Source organism: Micromys minutus (assembly GCF_963924665.1).
Source record: "Micromys minutus genome assembly, chromosome: 3".
NCBI lineage: Eukaryota > Metazoa > Chordata > Mammalia > Rodentia > Muridae > Micromys > Micromys minutus.
In genome coordinates, this window is record NC_137972.1 from 27,040,969 (window position 1) to 27,063,308 (window position 22,340).

At 45.7% G+C, this 22,340-nt stretch overlaps 1 protein-coding gene and 1 long non-coding RNA gene across 2 annotated transcripts in view; one reads left to right on the top strand and one right to left on the bottom strand.

The window, feature by feature from the left end:
- Positions 1-1,249: 1,249 nt before the first annotated feature.
- On the bottom strand, positions 1,250-14,493 carry LOC308419101. Its single transcript, XR_013974977.1, has 4 exons — positions 14,353-14,493; positions 13,888-14,033; positions 6,258-6,340; positions 1,250-1,430 (listed from the first exon to the last, which is right to left on the bottom strand). It is a non-coding gene; the product is annotated as an uncharacterized lncRNA (long non-coding RNA).
- The window catches only part of ADIPOR2 (adiponectin receptor 2), a 63,697-nt gene continuing 45,586 nt past the window's right edge, over positions 4,230-22,340 (top strand). Inside the window, exon 1 of the mRNA XM_080914675.1 lies at positions 4,230-4,503. The gene's annotated coding sequence lies outside the window, so the exon portion shown is untranslated. The remainder of the gene's footprint in view (positions 4,504-22,340) is intronic.

The following is a 22,340-nucleotide window of genomic DNA, read 5'->3' on the forward strand; positions in this document are numbered from 1 at the left end:
TTATCTAAGCGGACCTGGCCTCCAGGCTCTCCCAGCACCGACAGGGGAAGGCTGGTATATCCCACTCTGGGCCCTGGACTCCCAAGCCCAGGGGCTGGGCTTCCCCTCCCCTAAAGAAGCTCTTCTGTATACATCCAGACATTTTGGCTATCTCCCTCCCATTCTACGCTTCTCTCTCTGTAGGGCACTTTCTCCTCCCCACCCCCATCTCTTCTCTCTGTCTCCCTGCATGGTGACTTTGCTGACTCCCATGAGACCAGTGAACCGGCCTGAGAACTGCCCTACAGGCCTCTGTAGGCCTCCTTACTCTTGGTTCAGCAAGAATTGGCTTTTATCTTTGGTAGAGCTTTCCTCGACCTACAGGTTGACAACCAGTGCTCTGACGTAAACCCCACTTGCCCAAGGACAGACAACTTCCCGGAATGCCGGAGAATGTTGTTCGAGGCAGATAAGAAGCCAGCAGCCGAGCTTAGGTTTCTAACGTTATTATCAATATCCCCACCTTCTTCGTTTTCAGATGGTGCTTTCTCTCCATGGAGTCAGAGGACAACTTGTTTGCCTGTTCTTTCCTTCTCCCTTTGCCTGAGTTCCAAGCTTGCTTACCAAGTGCTTTTTATGCACTGAGCCACCTCACCAGCCCTCCTATGGTCTCTTACCCCTTGAGGAGCTTGAAAATTGATGGGAGACTAAGATGTGGTCCAAGGATGATTACCAGGGAAGGGCATCCAGCCTCAACGTCCTTCAGGTCTGTCTGTCTGTCTGTCAGTGCCTGCCTAGGATCCTGACTGGAATAAGATGTGAAGACCCATTACGAAATATAAACCTTTCAAAATGGAAAGAGTGGGCTGGGTTATAGCTCAGACAGGGCATTTGTGAAGAATACTTGAGACTCTGAATTTTGATCCCTAGAAAAAACAAAAACAAGAGATAAAGACAAAATAAGAAAGATGAAACAGAGGTATACTGAGCTTTTACCAAGGCCAAGATTAAAGAAAGTATGATTGGTTGGCTTGTTTGTTTCTTTCTTTGTTTGAAGTGTTGAGGGTGGCACTCGGTCTGCTAGACCAGTGCTCCACCACTGAGCACATTCCTGCTATAAGGTTTCTTTTTAGTGTAGTGATACATGCCTTTCATCCAGCCCTCTGGAAGCAGAGGCAGATGGATCTCTGAGTTTGAGACCAGTTTGGTCTACAGAGCGAGTTCCAGGACAGAAACGCCATCTTGAAAAACAAAACAAAACAACAACAACAACAAAAAACAAACTGTTTTTTATTGTTGTATCTGCCACAAATGTGGGGGTACCCATAGCATCCAGAGAGGACTAGAATTTCAGGTGGCTGTTGACCATCCAAGATGGGTGCTGGCAACTGTACCTGGGTCTTCTGGAAGAACAATGAGCATTTTAAACTGCTGAGGCATCTCTCCGGCACCTAGGAAACATCATTTTAAGAAGCAGAAGTTATCAGGCATGTGGGCATGTGCCTTTAACCCCACACTCAGGGGGCAAAAGTAGGCAGTTCTCAGTAAATTCAAGGATAGCTTGGTTTATATAATGAGTTCTAGGCCAGTCAGGGCTACATAGTGAGACTGTGTCTTCACTTATGATGATGATAATGATAATTTATAATAAAATGCAATTATTTAAATAATTATTATAAATAAATACTGAACCTGTCTTAAAGAGAATAATAACAATAGTAATAATTTTAAAAATTAGTCACATGTAAGGTCAAGAGTTGAGAAAAATCAGATGAGGTATGATTTAAATCATCCAGTTTGCTTTGTTTTTGTTTGTTTGTTTGTTTGTTTTAGGTTTTGCATTTATTTGTTTTGAGGGGAGCATGTGCGCCACAGCAGGCATGCAGAGGTCAATTTGAGGGAGTTGGTGATGTGTTTATAAAAAGATAAAGAGGGTAGGGATTGTTCTATGGGGGTATGAGGAAGGGGGTGCCTCTATGGGCCCATGCTGAGGCATCCCTTTCCCCTGAGGGACCAGCCACGTGATGGTATAGTATAAAGCAGAGTTTATTCAGGACATGGGATAGAGAGTCAAGAGGGTAGTAGAGGCAGAGAGAGAGAGAGAGAGAGAGAGTAGAAAAGTAGAGGCCAGACATGAGCACATGGAGAGAGGGGGAAGGGAATGGGAGGAAGGAGCAGGGGCAAGAGGCAAAAGCAAGAGAGCAAGAGACTAAGAGAGCGAGAGCGAGAGAGAGAGAGAGAGAGAGAGAGAGAGAGAGAGAGAGAGAGAGAGAGAGAGAGGGGGGGGGGGTGCGGGGGGCAAGCAGCCCCTTTTAAAGTGTCAGGCATACCTGGCCTTTGCTAGGTAACTGTGGGGTGGAGCTTAGACAGAATGTTGCAGTTGGCACTCTCCAGGGACTGAACTCAGGGCTTGGTGCAAGTGCCTGTACCTGCTGAGCCATTTCGCTGGTCAGTCATTGAGTTTTTAAAAGAAGGGCAAATCTACAAGAAGAAACGGCTTCACTAAGCCAAGAGAAGATTCATCAGCGAATTGCTCTTAGACATCCAGATACATCTCGTTTTTATGTATTCATAGAAATCCATCTTTCTTCCTAATGTTGACCTTGCTCTACACTCTAAGGACTGGAAACTGAAAAACAGGAGCCCCCCCTCCCCCCAGTCTGTTTACCATTGTCCTTCTGGGACAAAGACCTTAAATCTTCAAAAGGGCAGAGAAATCAAGGGAAACAGGTCTACCCGGAGAGCTGCTGAGCCAGATTCTGAGAGGGCTTCCTTGCTCCCTCTAGGGTCTGGCCGCCCTCTTTCTCCCACTGGCCTCTGCTCAGGCCTGGGCAACCACACCAAGGGCCTAGTGTTGGGGCACAGCCTCTCTCATTACAGGGTAGGGAGGTGTGAGTTGGGTTGGTTACCATTGTACTGGGACACAGAAGTTCAATAACAACGATTACACATGGCCTTATTTATCCAACAAATGCCTTCCGTTTCTACACAATTGACTTACAAATTCTGTTTCTGAAAACAATGGCTATTCAGAGGTTGGGGACGTTTTTTTGTCCTTGTGACTTCTGGCTAGGGACTCTGAGTCCTCAGGAAAGGGAGGGGTGGAGGGGGGAATTCGGTATCAGCCCTAGAAAATGTGCAGGTCCCAGCATTTGCCAAGAATCTGTGGGCACACACAGGTGACTGGTTCTGACCTGCTTCAGAATTCTCCAGTGCATAGGGCTGTCACGTGTCCTGACAGAGACTCACACAACTTTTTCTTGATATTGGGTAACTGTGTCCTCAAAGTAAGGTCACAGTAATGTAATTCAGATATCATCCAGGCCAAAAAATGTTTAAAAAAAAAAAAAAAGGCTCACTCTTAGCAGAGTCCTGGCCACTGTGGCTGCTTATCTTTTGAAATACCAGCTCAGCTCCTGGGGTAACTACAACACTGAAAGCTGTTTAGTCCTCCTAACCTGCAACATTCCAGACAGAGCCCCTTTAAGCTCTTAGGAGCCTGAGTGTGGTGGTGGTGGTGGTGGTGGTGGTGGTGGTGGTGGTGGTTGGTCTCTTAAATTCCCAGCAGGAAGCAGGAGGATCAGGAGTTCAAGGCCAGCCTTGGTTACACAGTGAGTTCAACTCCAGCCTGGGCTAAATGAGATGCTGTCTTGGAACAACAGCATTTTTGGTCAAAGGTAGGAGGCACAGCTCCTGCCTATGTCAGACAAGATGAGCCATTTCATGAAGCAGAATTGGGGTTTATTAAAGATATTTTAGTGTGAGCTTAAGCACAATGGAAAGAGGAGAGGTGCTCAGAAGAAAATGAAACACGCCCACACGGAAAGCACAGTCATGGGCTTCCCTAAGGAGGAACTTTTCACAAGAGTCATGTATGGAGTCATGGTGGGAGAGTAGGAATGTGCACAGATGTGCACGCACACTTGCCCACACACATGTTCTCCATAAATCTGACCATGCGTATATGCATGTACACATGCAATATACATACATATATGCAAAAAGTACTTTAAAAAAATTAAACAGGGCATTTTGGTGGCACATGCCCTTGGGAGGCAGAGGCAGGTGGATCTCTGAGTTTGAGGCCAGCCTGATCTACAGAGTGAGTTCTAGGACAGCCAGGGCTATACACAGAGAAACCCTGTCTTGAAAAACAAAGGAATGAAAAAAGATGGAAGAAAAAGAAAGGAAGAAAAATGAAAGGAAAGGAAAAGTATTAACATATGAAGCAAGCCAGTAGATCAAAAGACTGGATACCCTTCTTCCCTTATTGGGGCCACAAGTAACAAAACAGTTGAGAGGCAGGTGCCATAAGAGCTGCCTATGAAGGCTCAGGAAACTTGTAGCCCAGTGTTTTCAACCCGCCCTCTTCCCGGCTCGCTAGGCCACGCCCACTGTTGGGAGTGTCCTCTTTCCTAGCCGATTTTGCTAATACTTTACTGTGCCTGGTGCAAGTCTTTCCACACAACGGACGGACGACTCCGGGGAGCTCAGACTTTGGTCTACAACTCTAACAGGATTTGGGTAAGTTTTTAGTTATTCTATTAATACTTCCAGAGTAGCTAAGGATCCTAAGAACCCTAAAGGAGGCCCATGGAAGGTTCCTGAGGTTACTCCCAAGAAAATGTCCATGTCATGGCAATGGGGAGGGGTGGGACATCCACACTGTAAAGGGGTCCTTACCCACAGGTTGAGAACTGCTGCTGTACGTGAAAGGAATGCTAATGCTAGGTTAGCAGTTTTTTTTTTTTTTTTTTACAGAAATATTAATAGAGCTTCTCAGCTGGTTTAGGCACTTTAACCAGACCCTGGGGTGAGGGACTCCTTTTCTCTCCCATGTCCCCATAATGTTCCTGTCTTTCTATCCTACTTTTAAAAAAAGACAAAACAACATCAGCAAAGCCGAACAACTTCCTCTAAAGTATTCTCCTCATATCTTGCCTTACCTGAAATGTTATCTAGTTTGGCTTGTTTGAGGCAGGGTGAAGCAAGAAAGCATCCAGGATGCTTACAGTCTGGAATTCTGCTTTGCTCAGAATGTGCTCAGCAGCCTGAGGCCCTGGCTGGTCACACTGTGCACACAAACCCCACTAGGGACAATGCACCTAGCCGCCTGTTAGGACCCCACTTGCATGAGGATGTATATATGCAAGTTTCAAACAATGAAAATGAGATATTCCCTTTAGCAATCCCTTGACTGTGACTGCCTCTATTCAAACACATACTGTGACATGGTTATGGGGGCAGAAGGCGAGTCCGGCCCGCACGGGTTTGGGTACGTGTTTAATAAGGCAGACTATGTCTTTTTAGTGAACTTTTAGGGAGAATTGTGTTTGCAGAACTGTGTGCATAATTGGGTGTGCGTGCGATTAAAATCAGATGGTGCATGGGAAAGAAGTGAATGAGAAGACATATCTAATTCTGTTAATAAAAGCAGAGAAATGCCCACACTCTGCCCCTTAGCAACCAAACTCCTTCTTTTGAACCCCATAAAAGGGCATTCTCTTAGAAATCAGGTGCTCCCCGAGCCTGCCCTCAGAGACTCAGCACCAGAAGCTACGTCATCATTAGTTGTCAACCCTTTAAAATGTTTGCCATCCCAAATTGATCTCCCCCGCCCCCTGCTCTGTCTGTCTGTCTCTTCCTCAGGTCTCCACTTGGAGGAGGCCTTTAGCTCCCGTGGCCTAATAACTCTCTTCAGTGAGATCTGTTATATGGTATGATCCCTGCTGTGACATTCTTTGGCTCCGACCCACCAAGGTTCTCCGCCACTAAATCCTAACAGGCTCCAAGTAGTGACTGGACTTGGGTGCCTTTTCTCAAATGCGCCGTTCTCCCTCGAACAGCACATTCCTTTTGAGTCTGCTCTATGGTTTTGCTTTGAACAAAGTTCCCTTGCTACACTGTACGATTATCTCAGTTCACTGAGTACAAGGCCAAGAACCTGACCCCCACCCCTGACCCCAAGACCCCAAATGCTTGTAATAATGGATCCCTCTATGTTGCCCAAATAGACCTATAACTCCTGGGTTCAAGGGATAGAGATTCTCCTGCCTCACCTTCTGGAGCTGCAGGGAATTCATTTAAGTGTTGCCGCTATGCTGGGCTGTCTTAACTGGGGTTTCTGAGGCTGTGATGAAATCCATGACCAAAAGCAACTGTAGTAGAAAAGGGATTATTTCAGCCTACACTCCACACCAGAGTCTGTCACTGAGGGAAGTCAGGGCAGGAACCCAGAGGCAGGACTGATGTCAAAACAGTAAAGGAATGCTGCTTACCGGCTTGCTCCTCCAGTCTGTGCATACCATTTGGCTTATGCTGGCTTTAATACCCACTGCGTGCCATCCCTGGGCAGGTGGTCCTGAGTTGTATGAGAAAGCAAGATGAGAAAATCATGACCAATCAACCATCAATTTAAAAACTGCCCCCACAAGCTCGCCCGTAGGCTAATCCGGCAGGCTCATTCTCCCAGTTGAAGTTCTCTCTTCCCAAATCATTCTAGCTTGTATGATGTTGACAAAGAGGTGGGGGGTTGTTATGAAATATAATGGGGCAGTGGTGGGAGTAAGGGGGTACCCCCTGAGAAATCACCTCTATGTGACAGATCTAATATAAGAGAGGTTTATTGTAGGGGAAGGGAAGGAAGCAGAGACCTGCAGAAGGGGTAGAGACAGACAGAGCCATGAGAGCAGAGAAAGCAGGGATGGAGAAAGACAGAGCTGGATGGGAATGTGTAGGAACAGGGCAGGGGGTAAAGAGAGAGTGGGGTGTCGAGCATGTCCTCTTAGGTGCTGCAGAATCTGGCTCAAACCTGGCAGGCAATGGCCACAGGTGATGGCCCGAGCTATTGCTAGGTCGCTGTTAGGAGGAGCCTCGTGGAATTGTCTGTAAGCCAATAGCGTTCTCAGTCCTCTGTTTCATTAAATCCTCTGGTACAAAGAAGGTTTTAAGACAGGGCCATACTAATAGCCTAGGCTTGAAGCTCGTGACTTCTACGTCTCTATCCCAGTAGTTACCTGGTAAGCAGCACCACACCCAACTCCATCATTTTTTTATTATTGAGGAAACTCCAAGGTTAACATGTCTTCACAGCCCCAAACCAGCATTCAGATTCCTCACCACCCTTACCCTCCCTTTCCTTTCTCAGCCCAGCCACAGCCGGCCATACCAGGCTAGAAACCTAGCTATGAAACCTTACCATGTCAGGTTAGGAAAAACACCAACCAGGCCAGAGAGTCTGTCCTCTGGTCTGGGTGGGGACTAGCATTCCAGTTGGGCTGGTTCAATTACTTTGGCTAAGGGATGAACCCAGGAGCCATGCTAAAGAGATGGGCCGAATAATTGGTTCTTTAATGAGATACTGTACTTTTCCTTCCCAGAATCCCTGCCCCTAGTTCAGAAGCTGAAGGGCCACAGACACAGGGCTGTAAGTCAACCTAATCTTCTGAGTTATCAGAAATGGGAAACTTGTTTTTCTTCTCTTTTCTGAGTATGTCAACCACTCCCAACCTCACTGAATCGCCCCAGCATTTTAGGCTTTCTTACTCTTTCTCCAGAGTTTTTCTCCCTGCCTTGTGGCTTCTTGGTGGCCATGTTTCTGACCTCCAACCCAGCTTTCTTAGCATGGCCGTTTCCCCCTCTTCTCCTCTCCTGGACAGTAGCTGAAGTTTATAGTTTAGTTGTCCTGCTGTTTTTCCTTTAGATGATAATAAAATGCCTTTCTACTTCCAGTTGAATCCATTGATTAATGAAACTAAGAACCCCCCAAAGGGACCCCCAATTTCCCCCATATCACCAGCATCTACACTTTACACGTTGCCTTTGATTGATTGCCTAGTTAGAGAAAAAGTCATTAGTTTGTGGTCTGTGCCTTTCTTAGGTGGCCCTTGCCACAGGGCATTACTGGAAACACAGGACCCTTCCTTTTCTCCACTATGACAAACTGCCCTCTAAGAGCTCTTGCATCTCCGTGGCAGTGGCAGGATCTTGGGAGTCTATGCATATCATTTGGCTTACATAGGCCTTGATACCTTCCTTCCTCCCTGTGGTGGTTTATATAGGTTTGGACCACAGAGACTAATGTGCTTGAATGCTTGGCCTATGGGGAATGGCACTATTAGGAGGTGTGGCCTTGTTGGAGTGGGTATGGCCTTATTGGTATGGTTGTGGCCTTATTGGAGTGGGTGTGGCCTTGATGGAGTGAGTGTGGCCTTATTGGAGTAGGTGTGGCCTTGTTGGAATGGGTGTAGTTTTGTTGGAGTTAGTGTGTCACCATGGAGGTAGGCTTTGAGGTTTCATATACTGAAGCTACCCTCAGTGCAGAATCCAGTCTCCTGCTGCTTGCAGATGAAGATGTAGAACTCAGTTACTTCCTCCAGCACCATGCCTGTCTGCACGCTGCCATGCTTCCCACCAATGATGACAATGGACTAAACCTCTGAAACTGTAAGCCAGCCCCAATGAAATGTTTGCCTTTATAAGAGTTCCTGTGTGGGTAGAGTTGGAGAGATGGCTCAGTGGTTACGAGCACTGGCTGTTCTTTCAGAGGACCTGGGTTCAATTCCCAGCACCCACATGGCAACTCACAACTGTCTGTAATTCAGGCAAAATACCACAATGCAAATGCAAATAAACAGATAGAGTTGCCGTGGTCATGGTGGCTCTTCATAGCAATAAAACCCTAGCCAAGATACTCCCTTTGGCTTGCCCTTTTCCACCTTTGTACCACAGCACAGTGGGCTGAGAGACTCACACACACAGAAACAGACTAGCACTCTCTCTGTGTCTGTGTGTCTGTCTCTGTCTCTGTGTCTGTCTCAGTCTCTCTCTGTCTCTCTCTGCCTCTCTCTCTCTAAGGTTTTCAATCTGGGTGGTGCCAGCACATGCTCTGGGCTGGGTTCCTTTCCGCTCCTTGGTTCCTTTGGGCCTATGTACATGTTCCACCTAGTACCAGTTCAGAAAAATACAATGTTCTGTCTCGTCTTTCCCTCCAAACATATTCTTTTCCTTTCGTAGAAGCCTGGCCTGCAATCTGCCATGTAGTAGTGCCCCCTCCATCCTACACTCAGCACACCTGTCAGTGGAAAGTAGGAAACAGTGTCAGGAGGGGCAGCCTTGGTCCTGTGGAATGAACCTGACCACCTCCTGATACAGTCATTCATGGAGCAGGAGCACCACTCACCCAGTCCCTCGCCTGGGAAAATGGTACAGGAAGCCTGGCATTGTGATACGTGTCTGTTACTCCAGCATTTGGAAAGCTGAAACAGATAGATCACTTTGAGTTTGAGGCCAGACTGGGCTACATAGTGAGTGCCAGGCCAGCCAGGCCACAGAACTGTCTTAAAAACAAAAGAAAACATCAAAAATGGGTACAGACTCAGGAGACTCAGGAGAAACTGAGTTGAAGGACTCAGTGATTATCTGGGCAGGATGGCCTTTAATGTGCTCTTCTGCCACTAGAATGACCAAAAAAAAAAAAAAAAAAAAAAAAAAAAAAAAAAAAAAAAAAAAACCAAACAAACAATTTGCCAATCCTAGCACTTGGGAGGCCTAAGCAGAAGGATTGCCAAAGTTGGGGAAGGGAGGGTTTATTTGGCTTACAGACTGCAGCTCCTTATTGAAGGAGCCAAGGCAGAAACTTAAAGTAGAAACCTGGAGCAGAGACCATGGAGGAACGCTGTTCACTGACTTGCTCAGCTACTTTTAGTATATGAGCCAGGTCCACTTGCCTAGGGATGGTACCGCCCACAGTGGGCTGGGCTCACTCACATCAAATGATAATTAAGAAAATATCCCATAGACATGCCTAAACCAGTGAAAGTAACTCCTCAATGGGGTTTCCACTTCCATCTGTGTAAGTTTATGTCAAGTTCACAAAAAACGGTGACAGCAAATAATCTTAAAAGAATCGAGAGGCTATCAATAAAGGGACAGAGTATTTATTGCTTTTGCCACCTGGAGGCTGAGGAGGAAGGAACTCAATCACATTATGGAAAAACCAACCAAGGCCAGCTAGGGTGGGTGACTGCAATCCTAATACTCTGGAGGCTCAAACAGGAGGTTAGAGACTTCAGGGCCAGCTTGGGCTACATAGCAAGACCCCATCTCAAGCCAGCCAATCAACCAACCAACTAATCCCAAATGCTTGAAAAATCCCATGAGAAACCTTCACCCACATCTTCCCACCCAGAGTTAAAGCATGGGAGGGAGTAGTTTCACTGGATTTTGACCTTGTGAAAGGGAGCCTGTCTAGAGATCAAGGTGCCAAAGGCTTAGACTTTAGACCTTGGGCAGAAGTGGGGCAGAGGGAAACTGATATCTGGATGACATGTTGTTCTTGCTGTTCCCAGCCAGTACAGGTTTTGTAACTCTCTGGAGCCATGACCCAATCCCCACTGGCCCCGCTCAAATCAGCCCCTTTAACTTAGTCTCCCTTTTGAAACAGTCTGGATGTGAACCAACATGTCACATGGCTAAGTCACTCTACTTAATCTCTACCAGTAAGCTCCAGAGACTGAAAACCTCTGGACTCACTCAGCATAAATCCAATTAATGCTAAACTACTTGGAAGTACCTATGGGGTTCAGATAAGAGGAACATTGAACTATCACCCCATTGATAACTGAGCTATCACCCTAGAGATAAGTAACAGCTCGGGGTTAGTATGTTTATTTTGCATGCACAAGGCTTTTGGTTGAAGTGCTAGAGCAGGAAACATTGAAGAAGTGCTGGACAGTGGTGGCTCAGGCCTTTAATCAGAGGCAGAGGCAAATAGATCTCTGAGTTTGAGATCAACCTGATCTACAGAGTGAATTCTGGGACATCTAGGGCTACACAGAGAAATTCTGTCTTGAAAAAAATAAAAACAGAAAAAGAAAGAAAGAGGAAATGAAGAGAAAAGAAGAGAAGAAAAGAAAGGAAAGAGCCTAGCTTAGCTGTGTGTGGTATCCCATTTGTAATCCCAGCACTCTGGAGGTAGAGATACTTGGATCTCTATAAAGTCAAGGTCAGTCTGGGCTACATAAGTGATATCAAGTCATCTAAGGCAGTAGAGACAATTCAGTAGTTAAAAGCACTGGATGTTCTTCCAGAAGACCTAGGTTTGGTTGCCAGCACCTAAGTGGTAGCCAACAACCATCTGTAATTCCAGTTTCAGAGGATCCAGTGCCCTCCTACTGAGGATCTACTGGCCTCCTCAGGGATACATACATACATACATACATACATACACACACACACACATAGTATATGAATATGCATTGAGTCAAACACTCATATACATAAAATAAAATAAGACCAACAAAACAAAACAAAGCAGAAATTTAGCTAAAAACAAAACAAAACCTTTTAGGGTTCTTGTCTAAGGACACCTTTTACTTCACTTGTATTTTATCTGACTTGGAAAAGAAAGGAATGGGGAGAGGCAGGCTACCGTAAGAATGGGCTGCCACTGGCATCCTTCCTGCATTAGTATTTGTATTTTCTTATTTTCCTCAGATAAACTGTAATGGGTTGTGTGTATCAAGCAGTTGCTGAGATACAACTTTCCACAAACCACAGACCTTCCCTGTGTCTTGTTCCTTGTGGTGAGAATCACAAGCTCTCCTTGGTTACTAAAACTCAGCCAGTAGTGACTGTGGGTCTCTTCCTTCCTGAAAGCAAGGCAGGGGTTAGGACAAAGGTGTGTGTGTGTGTGTTTGTGTGTGTGTGTGTGTGTGTGTGTGTGTGTGTGTGTGTGTGTGTGTGTATGTAGTCAAGATTACAGATGCAAGGAAAACAAACTATTTGACCTGGTGGAGCTGTAGTAAGCTCTGAGAACAGCACAGTTTTATAATAGACTCTACCTAACCAGTGAGGCAAAGAATTAAAATCCTCAAACCCAACACCCACTGAGATAGGAATTTTGCCATGAGTTTCATGCCAGTGTAGACTATAGTTTGAGACACCCCCCCCCCAAAAAAAAAGACCTAAAAAAGAGGGTAGGAGTGTAGCCTTCTTGTGGAGTGTTTGCCTAGCCACAGGTTCAGCACCCAGTATCACATAAATACCAGGAGATGGTAACATCCCAGTACTTAGGATGCAGAAGCAGAAGAACTCTATTACACGGTGAGTTCTGGGGTGGAGGTGGGGAGGGGCAGAGAGTAAAATGGAACCTGGGCTTTTCAGGTTCCCTGGACTCCTTACTTTGGGGCAGGAAGTCTTCACCATGGAAGAGCTATGTCAACCCTTCTTCTGTGGGCTTAATTGTAATGAAGGCCATATTTGTTCTCACTGTACACAGTTGAATATTGAATGTCCTTCCAGAAGCCTGTATTTAGTTAAGACTTTACCCCTAGAGAGTGATTCTATCGGAAATATTGGGGCCTTTAGGAAGTGGGGACTAGTAGGTAGAAATCAGGTCACTGGGAGTGTATTCAAAGAGGATATTGGAGAGGATATTGTAAGACCCCATTGGTTTCTTGGAGCATTTTTATCCCCCACCCCCTTTTGAGACAGGGTCTTACTGCCTATCTCTGTCTGGCCTGGAATTTGCTGTTAGCCTTAAATTCACAGAAACCCCCCTTCCTCTGTCTTCTAAGTACTGGATGGCAGGGTATAATCTGGCAGGAGAGCATTTCGGTAGGCCCATGTGCTCCCCAGAGGAATCACCACCAACAGGACTAGTACAAAAGAAAGTTTATTGTGGGTAAAGGAAGGGAACCTGAAAAGGGGTAGAGGCAGGGAAAGGAGGGGGGCAGAGAAGGATAGAAAGAGAAAGGAGAGAGGAAGAGAAGAGGCAGGCCAGGAACACATGGGGAAAGGAGAGGGCGAATAGTAGATGGAGAGATGGAGAGATAGGTGGGTGGATGGATGGATAGATATGGGGGGAAGGGGGTAAGCTGGGCAGTTGTTATACAAATAGGTTGGCTTGCAGCTACCACAAGCTGTTGGTAGGAAGCTAAGTAGCTGTTGGGCGGAGCCTAGAGGAATGGCTAACACCTGAAGCCTAGGCTAGCCTGGAATCTGCTTCCTTCCTTCCTCGGTTTCCCTAGCGCTGGGATTATAAATACCATGTCTTGCTCTCTAGGCCCTTCCTCATTTTCTGATTGTTTGCCATTATCAACGTCCAGTTCCTCTCCCGGGGCCCAAACAATGGCTCAGACAGTCATGGATTAGAACCTCAGAGATCATAAACTCAGAGAGAAATGTTCTATTTGTTGGACGGCCAGGAGAGAGCAAGCATTCCTCCACAGTAGTCCCAGCCTAGGCTTCTTCAGCCATTTGAAAAGGCTTATTAAATGTTAAGTTCTCACCTCAACTGCAGCAAATTAACTGTTACGTTTATAATCTATAATAAATACATAGTATTAACATATAACAATGAACCCTGTTTTCAGTGCGGAGCCAGTGGCTGTGTCCCTAGTAACATTTCTGAAGCCAGTCTCACCGAGTCTGGAGAAAGTCATCCTGGTGGAAAGTGCCTGTTCTATGTACCCCGTGTGTAATGCATCAGCCTTCAAGTTGGGACAGTATAGGTTTTCCTTAGATTCAAACATGCTCTTTGTTGGTGTTTTATATATGGAGACCGAGTTTCACTCTGGAACCCAGTCTGACCTCCCAACTTGTGGCAATCCTCCTGCTCCAGCCTTCTGGAAATGGGAATTATCTGCATGAGCTGCTTTTCTCTAACTCTTAGAGCCGGCTTTTTACAGCATAGATACATCTACCACACCCAGCTTTGCTCCACAACCAAAAGAGATGCATCCGAAATAGGCACTAAACACAGGAGGAAACCAGAGTCCTTTGCCTTCATGTTTATGTGTGTCCTTTGGATCAACTGTTCACCTCTGTATATAGGCACACTAATTCCCTCATGGGTTATCTGTCTAACCTGTCTCTTCAAGGGTGATAAGTAATCCTTGGACTTACCACAATAACAGCAGTAGACTCCCATAGGACAGAGGGCATGTCTCCGCAATGGTGAAAATCACACACTGGAGCAGAAATGATCATTTTGTTCAGATCACAGTGGTGGCACCGCCTCGTCCACAAAGCAAGGACTAGTTCGTAAGACTCTGTCTCAAAAGAAAAAACTAAATTTAAAACTTCTGTTGGATCCAGACAAGTGATGATCATCTTGGGGCCATCCTGGAACACTTGGACTGAGATAAGGGTCAAGGAGCTCACACCTAAACAAAGGCTGCTTGGTTATACCCAACCCTTGCCTTCTTAGGAGCTTCCTTTAGTTACCACCTAAAGCTCAAGCCGGTGCCTAAAGATGGCCTCGATGAGTTGTCCTCTGGACCCTTTCCCAGTGTGGCCACCTTCAGTAAATCTCCTCTCTCAGTTTTTTTTTAAGGATTATTTTTTATTTTCTGTGTATGAATGTCTTACCTGCATGTATTGATGTGCCCCACACGCATGTTGGTTACAGAGGCCTAGAGTTAAGGTTCTGAGCATCTCTCAGCTCCCTCAGTTTGCTCCCCACCTCCCCCGCCCCCAGCTCAAAAAGATCCTCCTGTCTCCACCTCTTGCTTCTTGAGGCAGGGTCTCATGTAGCCCAGACTGTTCTCAAACTCCGTATATAGCCAAAGATGACCTTGAGCTTGATATTCTTCTGTCTCTTCCTCCTGGGAGCTGGGACCGCAGGTTCTGCCACCAAGCTGTTTGTGGTCTGCAGGGGGGGGGGGGGGATGATATCAGGTTTCTTTGTAACTTTAGCACTGGGAAATTCGAGCCCTTCTCCTGTCCCACTTTCTCCAGACTGTTTCGGCCAGTCCCTATCCTTCCTCATTGTATGTTTAGTATCAGCTTGTCTATTTACGCCAGCAAAGGCACGTGTGCAGTATGCCTGCCTTTCCTGTACCCTGCCTTTGTCTTGTGCGGAAGCCGGAGGATGTCAGGCATCCTTCTCTGTCACTTTCCTTGAGAAGGGCTCTCACTGACCCTGTAGTGAGCCTCACCCATCCTCTTGCTTTCCCTCCACAGCACTGGTGGTAAAGGTGTACGGGAAACCATGGTTTTCTTCATGGGTGCTGGGGATTTGAACTCAGGTCCTTATGCTTGTGCAGGTGTTCCTGCCTGCTAAGCCGTGTTCTCAGCCCACATCTTTACTGTTCTGAGCTCACTAAGAAGCCAAGGATAATCTTGAATTTCTGATCCTCTTGCTTCTGTGTCTTGAATGCTAGGGTGACAAGCTGTTTGCTTTATGTGGAGCTGGAAATGGAACTCAGAGCTTTGTCTATACTAGGTAAACAGTCTGCTGACTGGACTGTTTCACCAGTCTGTAAATCTTTCATTTATACTGAAATACTCATTGAAATGTCTATCCTCTACAAGGCCCTGTGCCTTGTCTGACATGGTTATGTTATAGCATCAGCACCAGCTCATGCCTGACCTAGAGCAAGCACTCTCAAAGAACAGCAATAAAATGGGCCCAGGCAAGAAATAGAATATCACTATCCTCAGGATCCACATAGCACACTTTCTGATCAATCGCCCCACTTCATTCATCATTTTTCTCCCTCCTCTCTTTCTCCCTCTCCCTTTCTCTCAGGGTAGGCTAGCCTGGACCTCATTACAAAGCCTAGGGTAGCCTCAGACTCCTGGTGGTTCTCTTGCCTCAGTCTTCACAGCTCTGGAGTTACAAGTGTGGGCCACAGGTGAGGTTTCCGAAGGATGAACAATAGAGAATGAATAAGGAGAGATCAATGGTGTGCCTTGGGAATTATATCGGAATTCAGTCTGTATTGCCCTGAAAATAACTAAAAAGCAGGACTTGAAACTTTAAACTGTACTTTATTCAGAGAGACGGCAGCCTGGGAGGGAAATCTGCCTTCCCCAAACCATCTCCTGGTATCATATTTTACAAGGAATCAGAACGAGGCCAACAAATCGGTCCAAAGGTCAGCCACCTCTGTCTGGCCAGGCAGTTGGCATTGCCTCCAAGGTTCCCTTTCTTCCCTAATCATCTGTTTGGTTGCAGAGGGTCACATACACTAAAGCCACCCAGTTTTGCATTCTGACTAGATGACACCTTGTTGGAAGCTTAACTTGGAACAAACAAATCAACCATTAGCTGAGAGTACATATTGGGCTGCTACCAATGTGCGTTTTTAGAATATTTCCTACAAAATGAAGCATGAATGTGCTTTTACAATGCAGAACATAAAATGCTCCAATTTCTCCTCTATCAGAAGTGGTAAATAGTTGCTTTGGTTGGAAGATAATACTCGGTACATGCCGAAATCAAAATAAATTTTTGGAATTACATATTAGGCACAAGTCCTTTGCAAGAGCAACAAGTGCTCTTGGCCACTGAGCCATCTCTCCAGCCCCACTAATTCTTAACCTATGTTAAGTTCAAAAACCCTCTGGATGCTCTCAAAGTCTAAATTCCCTTAAGCTGAACTCCATGGCTCTCCACAATCTGTCCCTAATCTGACATTCCCAGCATCCACATAATAGCTTACAAGCAGGAGACCCAACAGGCACACATGATACACATACATGCATGCAAACAAAATATTCATACATAAAAAGTAAGTAAATAGATTTTAAAAAAAGTTCATATTGGCAGTAGTACATAGAACACATTTGAATGGCGAGAGGCTGGGCAGACACACCAACCAGGAACTTACTGCAGTCATTCAGAAAGGTACCTCAGCATGTAACAGTGGTAAGGGATAATAGTCTCAGAGCTGCTGAAATGCCCAACGGATAATCATAGACAAAACTGGGGCTGAGAGATAATGCACAGACAGGTGTCTGACACACCGTCCAGAGAAGGGCTGTTTCCCAGTGGAGCAGCATTGCAAATGCCTAGAGATTTGCTGATGCCCCTGACTGAGTCACATGCTACTTATAAAGTGCTGGCTACTTAGCCTGAAGAGTCAGCAGCTGCCTTAGATCTGAACCTGGATGTGATGTCTAATCTTGGTTGTCAACTTGACTGTATCTGGAATCAACTAAACCCCACGCTGCCGGGCACTCCTGATCACACTATTGGAATCAGGTAGACAAACCCTCTAGAAGGCGACACCTTCTGGTGACAGCCCAGATGAAATGACGTGGAAGAAGGGAACTTTGCTCTTTGCCTGTTGCCCTTGCTCCTGTTGGCAAGTCCATCTGTCCCGCCGCTCCTGCCTTCCTCCACTGACATTAGAGACTACTGCTTTGCAGTTCCAACTTAGACTGAAGACCACAGCTCTCCAGGAATCCTCCAATCTTCCAGCACTAGATTGGGGCTGATGAGGCAGCCACCCTCATACCAAGTGTGAGACAACCATTGCTGGGCTACTGGAACATTATCCCATTAGCCAAATCTCATATATAATGGATATATGTAATATAAATGGACATATATGTATAATATAAATGGATATATAAAATGGATATATGTGTACACACACACACACACACACACACACACACATATCCATTCTATCATTTCTGTTCCCTTGGGAACCCTGACTAATACACTGGACTTGAGAGCCTATCAGGGAAGTCTAGAAAGTAAGAACAAAGCAGGGCTGTAGAGATGGCTCAGCAGTTAGCAGCATGAACTGCTCTTGCGGCCTGGTTCCTAACTCCAGCTTCAAGGGGATCGAATGATTCCAGATTCTGGGAGCACCTGCACTCGTGTGTATATGTGTATATACCCCACACTGACATCACACACACAGCCAATTTTTTTTTCTAATTTAGATAATTTAATAAACCAGAAAATTTCAGTGCAAAGCAGATCACTCTAAGAGGATAAAATTGTAGTTTTTAACATAAGTCAAGGTAAATGTAAACTTTTAGAATTTTTTTTTTTTGCTTTAAAAAATTATTGCAAAGTCTCTGTTTTACATTTCAAATATTATCGCCCCCCCTCACGGCTCCCATCCCCCTCCCCTTCCACTTGCTTCCATAAAGGTGCTCCCTCTCCCAATCACCCTCTCTACCTCAGTGCCATGACATTCCCCTACGCTGGGAAAAAGTGCCTTCACTGGACCGAAGGCCTCTCCTCCTATTGATGCCAGACAATGCCATCCTCTGTTACATATGCACCTGGAGCCATGGGTCTCTCCATGTGTGCTCATTGGTTGGTGTTTTAGTCCTTGGGAGTTCTGGAGGGTTTGGTTGGCTGATATTGTTGTTGCAAACCCTTTCGGCTCCTTCAGTCCTTAATTTTTTTATTTTTTATTTTGCTTTCATTGTGAGCAGGATCTTCAAAAATTATTGATCTGGACATTTAATCCAAGTTTCTTTTTTTTGTTAAAGAAGATGATTTTATTATTTTTAATCGTGTCTCTGTGCGGGTTTGTGCATGTGAATTCAGTGCTTACAAAGGTCAGAAGCCACTGGATCACCTGGCGTTGGAGTTACAGGTAGCTGTGGGCTGACTGACTTGGTCATGGGAACCAAATTCTGGTCCTCTGCAAGAGCATGTCTGTTCTTAACTGCTGAGTCATCTCCCCTAAGTGTGTTAACAATGTAACCACCAGTTCTGGGCTAGTTCTATGTTGACATGGCAACCCTCATGGTCTGGTTGGCATGGTTTTCACAGTATTCTGTATGGTCTAGGGCTGTCCTCATAGGTAGCCCTTCAAGTTCTTGCTTGAGTGCCTCCCCTAGAAAACTAGAGCATAGTCTTCTTATGGAGTTCAACACTCCTGCCCCTACCTCCTGGGCTAACTATGCTTACTAACCAAGCCAGTGCAAACAAATTTATTTTTGAATCAAGATCTCACTATGTAGCCCTGGGCTGGCGCAGAATTTGCTGTGTAGACAAGAATGACGTCCACTTCACAGAGTTCTGCCTGCCTCTGCCTCTTGAGTGCATCAGGGTGTCTGGTTCTTAAGTTGAGATTTTCAAAAGCGTGTCTTTGCATTTGTTTTATGCTGAATTTATCCTTGTGCTCTAAACTTTTGTTTCTTCGGTTTCTTCTGGGGTGCCTTTTCCCTCTGTAGCCTGGGCTTGCATCTGGCTGAGGAATAGTCTGCTTGTTTAGTGAGGATCATCTCAGTGTGTCGGGGGCTCAGGTATGGGTCTGCCTGAGCATGAGCTCTGTAAGACTGACGATGCCTCTTGAGGGGTTCCTTTGCTTGGCTATTTGATGACTGGAGAGTCTCTGTCTAAGCCCTCGAGCTCAGCACTACTCTCTGCATTTTGAAACACGTACTGTAAAAATTCAGCATGCTTTCTGGGCCACTGATCCCGTGCCAGGTTCCATTATTTGGCTCCCAACTCCATCGGCGTCCTGCCAAAATGATGTACATTGCTTCCTTACCGTGGTATCTTTCAGATACATGGCTTTTCAGATAATGTGTAGCCCGAAGGTCTGGGCAGCTTCACTGATACTCTTAAAGTGAACATGAATATCTGACCTTGTTTTATATGATTTCACAGGGTTTTCTGATCTGTGAGCCATTCTCACAGGTCGACCTCAAACTGCTGAAAGTCAGAGGAAACCAACATTCTATTTATTTGTTTTGTTTTGTTTTTCTGCTTTTTGAGACAAGGTTTCTCTGTGTAGCCCTGGCTGTCCCAGAAAGCATACTGTACACCAGGCTGGCCTCTAACTAACTCAGAGATCTGCCTCCCTTTGCCTCCAAAGTGTTGGGATCAAAGGCATGCATGCCCCTATTGACCCAGCGGGAATCAGCATTCTCTTTCTTTTTCTGTTTATTCCTCTCTCATATAAATTACATCCTGACCACAGTTTCTCCTCTCTACCCTACTCCCAGTCCCTTCCCCCATCTCCTGACTCCCCCAGATCCATTCCTTGTTTCTTTTCAGAACAGGGCAGGCCTCCCAGGGATATCAACCAAATATGGCATTTGGTTACAAGACTTGGCACATCCTCTCATATTAAGACTGAACAAGGCAATCCAGTAGGAGGAAAAGGGTCCCAAAAGCAGGCAAAGGAGTCAGGAACAGCCCCTGCTCCCACTGTTAGGAGTCCCAAGAGAACACAAATCTATATAGCTATAACATTTATATAACAGGCACTCTGTTGGTTCAGTCTCTGTGAGGCCCCATGAGCCCTGGTTACTTGGTTCTGTGGGCTGTATTCTCGTGGTGTCGTCTACCCCTCTGGCTCCTACAATCCCTCCATCCTGTCTTTTACAGAATTCCCCAAGCTTGACCTATGTTTGCCTGTGGGTCTCTGCATCTGCTTCCATCAGATGAAGCCTTTCTTGATGATGCTGATGTTAGGCTCCAGCCTGAGCACAGCAGAGTATATTAGGGATTATTTCATTGACTCCCCCCCCCCCGCCCTGGGTTGTGTTTGGTTGTGTCTGAGGACTCTGGGCTATGCAGACACTGGCTCCTGGTCCTCCAGGCAGTGTCAGGGGTGGACTGCCTCTCCTGGCATGGGTCTCAACTTGATCTGGTCATTGGTTGGCCTCTCCCACAAGTTCTGTGCCACCTTTACCCCAGCAAGTCTTGCAGGACCAATTGTAGGTCAAAGGTTTTGTGCAGGACTTATGTCTCAATCTCTCCACTGGAACCTTCACTTGATTACAAAAGAGTCTGGTTTGGGCTCCAGAGCCTCCATTTCTAACAATCTTTGCTGTATTCCTCATAGACTCCTGGGAGTTTCCATTGCACTAGGTTTCTGCTTCACCCCTGAAATGCTGCCCAATTCCCAGGACTCTCTCCCTCTACCCCCCAAACCCTACCCCCTACAACCTAACCTGATCTCTCCTGTTCCCATCCCACTGACCCCCATTTCACCCTCAATATCTGTTCTATTTCCCCTTCCTGGGGAGATTCTTGTCTCCCTCCTTGAACCTATCTTGTTACTTAGCTTCTCTGGGTCTGTTTGTTTACTTTATAGTTAATATTCACTTATGAATGAGTATGTACCATGTTTATCTTTCTGGGTCTGGGTCACCTTACTTAGGATGACTTTTTTCTAGTTCTATCAATCTGCCTGCAAATTTCATTATCATATTATTACTATTTTAAACAACTGAGTAATGCTCCATTGTGTAAATAGACTATATTTTCTTTATCAGTTCTTCAGTAGAGGGATATCTAGATTGTTTCCAGTTTCTGGCTATTATGAATAAAGCTGTTATGAACATAGTTGAGCAAATGTCCTTTTGGTAGGATGTATTGTCCTTTGGGTATATGCTCAGAAATGTGGGTATATGCTCAGAAATGTGGGTATATGCTCAGAAATGTGGGTATATGCTCAGAAATGGTACAGATGGGCTTTGAAGTAGATTAAGAATCAACATTTTTAAAAAAAGATTTATGTATTTTATGTATATAATAAGTACACTGTAGCTGTCTTCAGACAAACCAGAAGAGGGCATCAGATCTCATTGCATATGGTTATGAGCCACCGTATGGTTGTTGGGAATTGAACTTAGGACCTCTGGAAGAGCAGTCAGTGCCCTTAACTGCTGAGCCATCCCTCCAGCCCCCTCAACATTCCTAATAAGCACTCCAGATATTGATTTTGTACACAAATGACTGAAAACCTGGGCTGGTTGTGGTGGTGTTTGCCTGTAATCCCAGGATCAGAAGCCAGGAGTACAGGGATCATTATAAACTTGAGGCCTCCTGACCTACATAGCGAATTCCAAGCCAGCTAGGGCTACACAGGAGAGCTTATCTCAAAACTAACTAACTAATTAATAAACAATCCCAACCTCTTATCTGTTTTCCTTATCTGTATGGGAAGAAGGAAGAAAAGCACCTGGGGCTGGAGAGACGGCTCAGTCGTTAAGAGTATATGCTGCTCTTTCAGAGGACCCGAGTCCAGTTCCCCGCATCCACATGTCAGGCAGTTCATACTCAAATGTGACTCCAGCTCCAGGGAGGTCTGATGCCTCTGGCTTCCAAGGGCACCAGTGCTAGAGAATACACTGTCCCTGCAGCAGAACGGCTCTTGAAAGATTTTTGACTTGGCTGCCAATGGCTCCTCTGCTATGCTGCCATTAGCACGCCCTTTTCTTAAGAGCACTGGCCCCGTTTGTTCGTAAAAAGGTAAAAACTTCTTGCACAGACATATTCCAAGTCCCGAGACTGTAATCATAGAAAAGCATCTTTGTTTTCTAGTCCAGTGGCCCTCAACAAACACCCAGATGAGTTCATGGATTTGGTCAAGATCATAGTGTGTCAAATTCGAGCTGGGATTATGGGATGCTACCAGCTTTGGCTCTTCTTTTGCTAGCTATGTGATTTTGGGGAAATGACTGTTTGCGCTTCAGTTTCCTTATTTGTAAAATGGGGATTTAAAAAAAAACAAAAAACCAAACCAAACCACCGTAATTTAAGAGGCACGGTGGCATGAATCTGTAATCCTAACACTTGAGAAGCTGAGACAGGTGAATTATTACGAGTTTGGTAAACCTGGGTTCCAATGTGGGTGCTGACC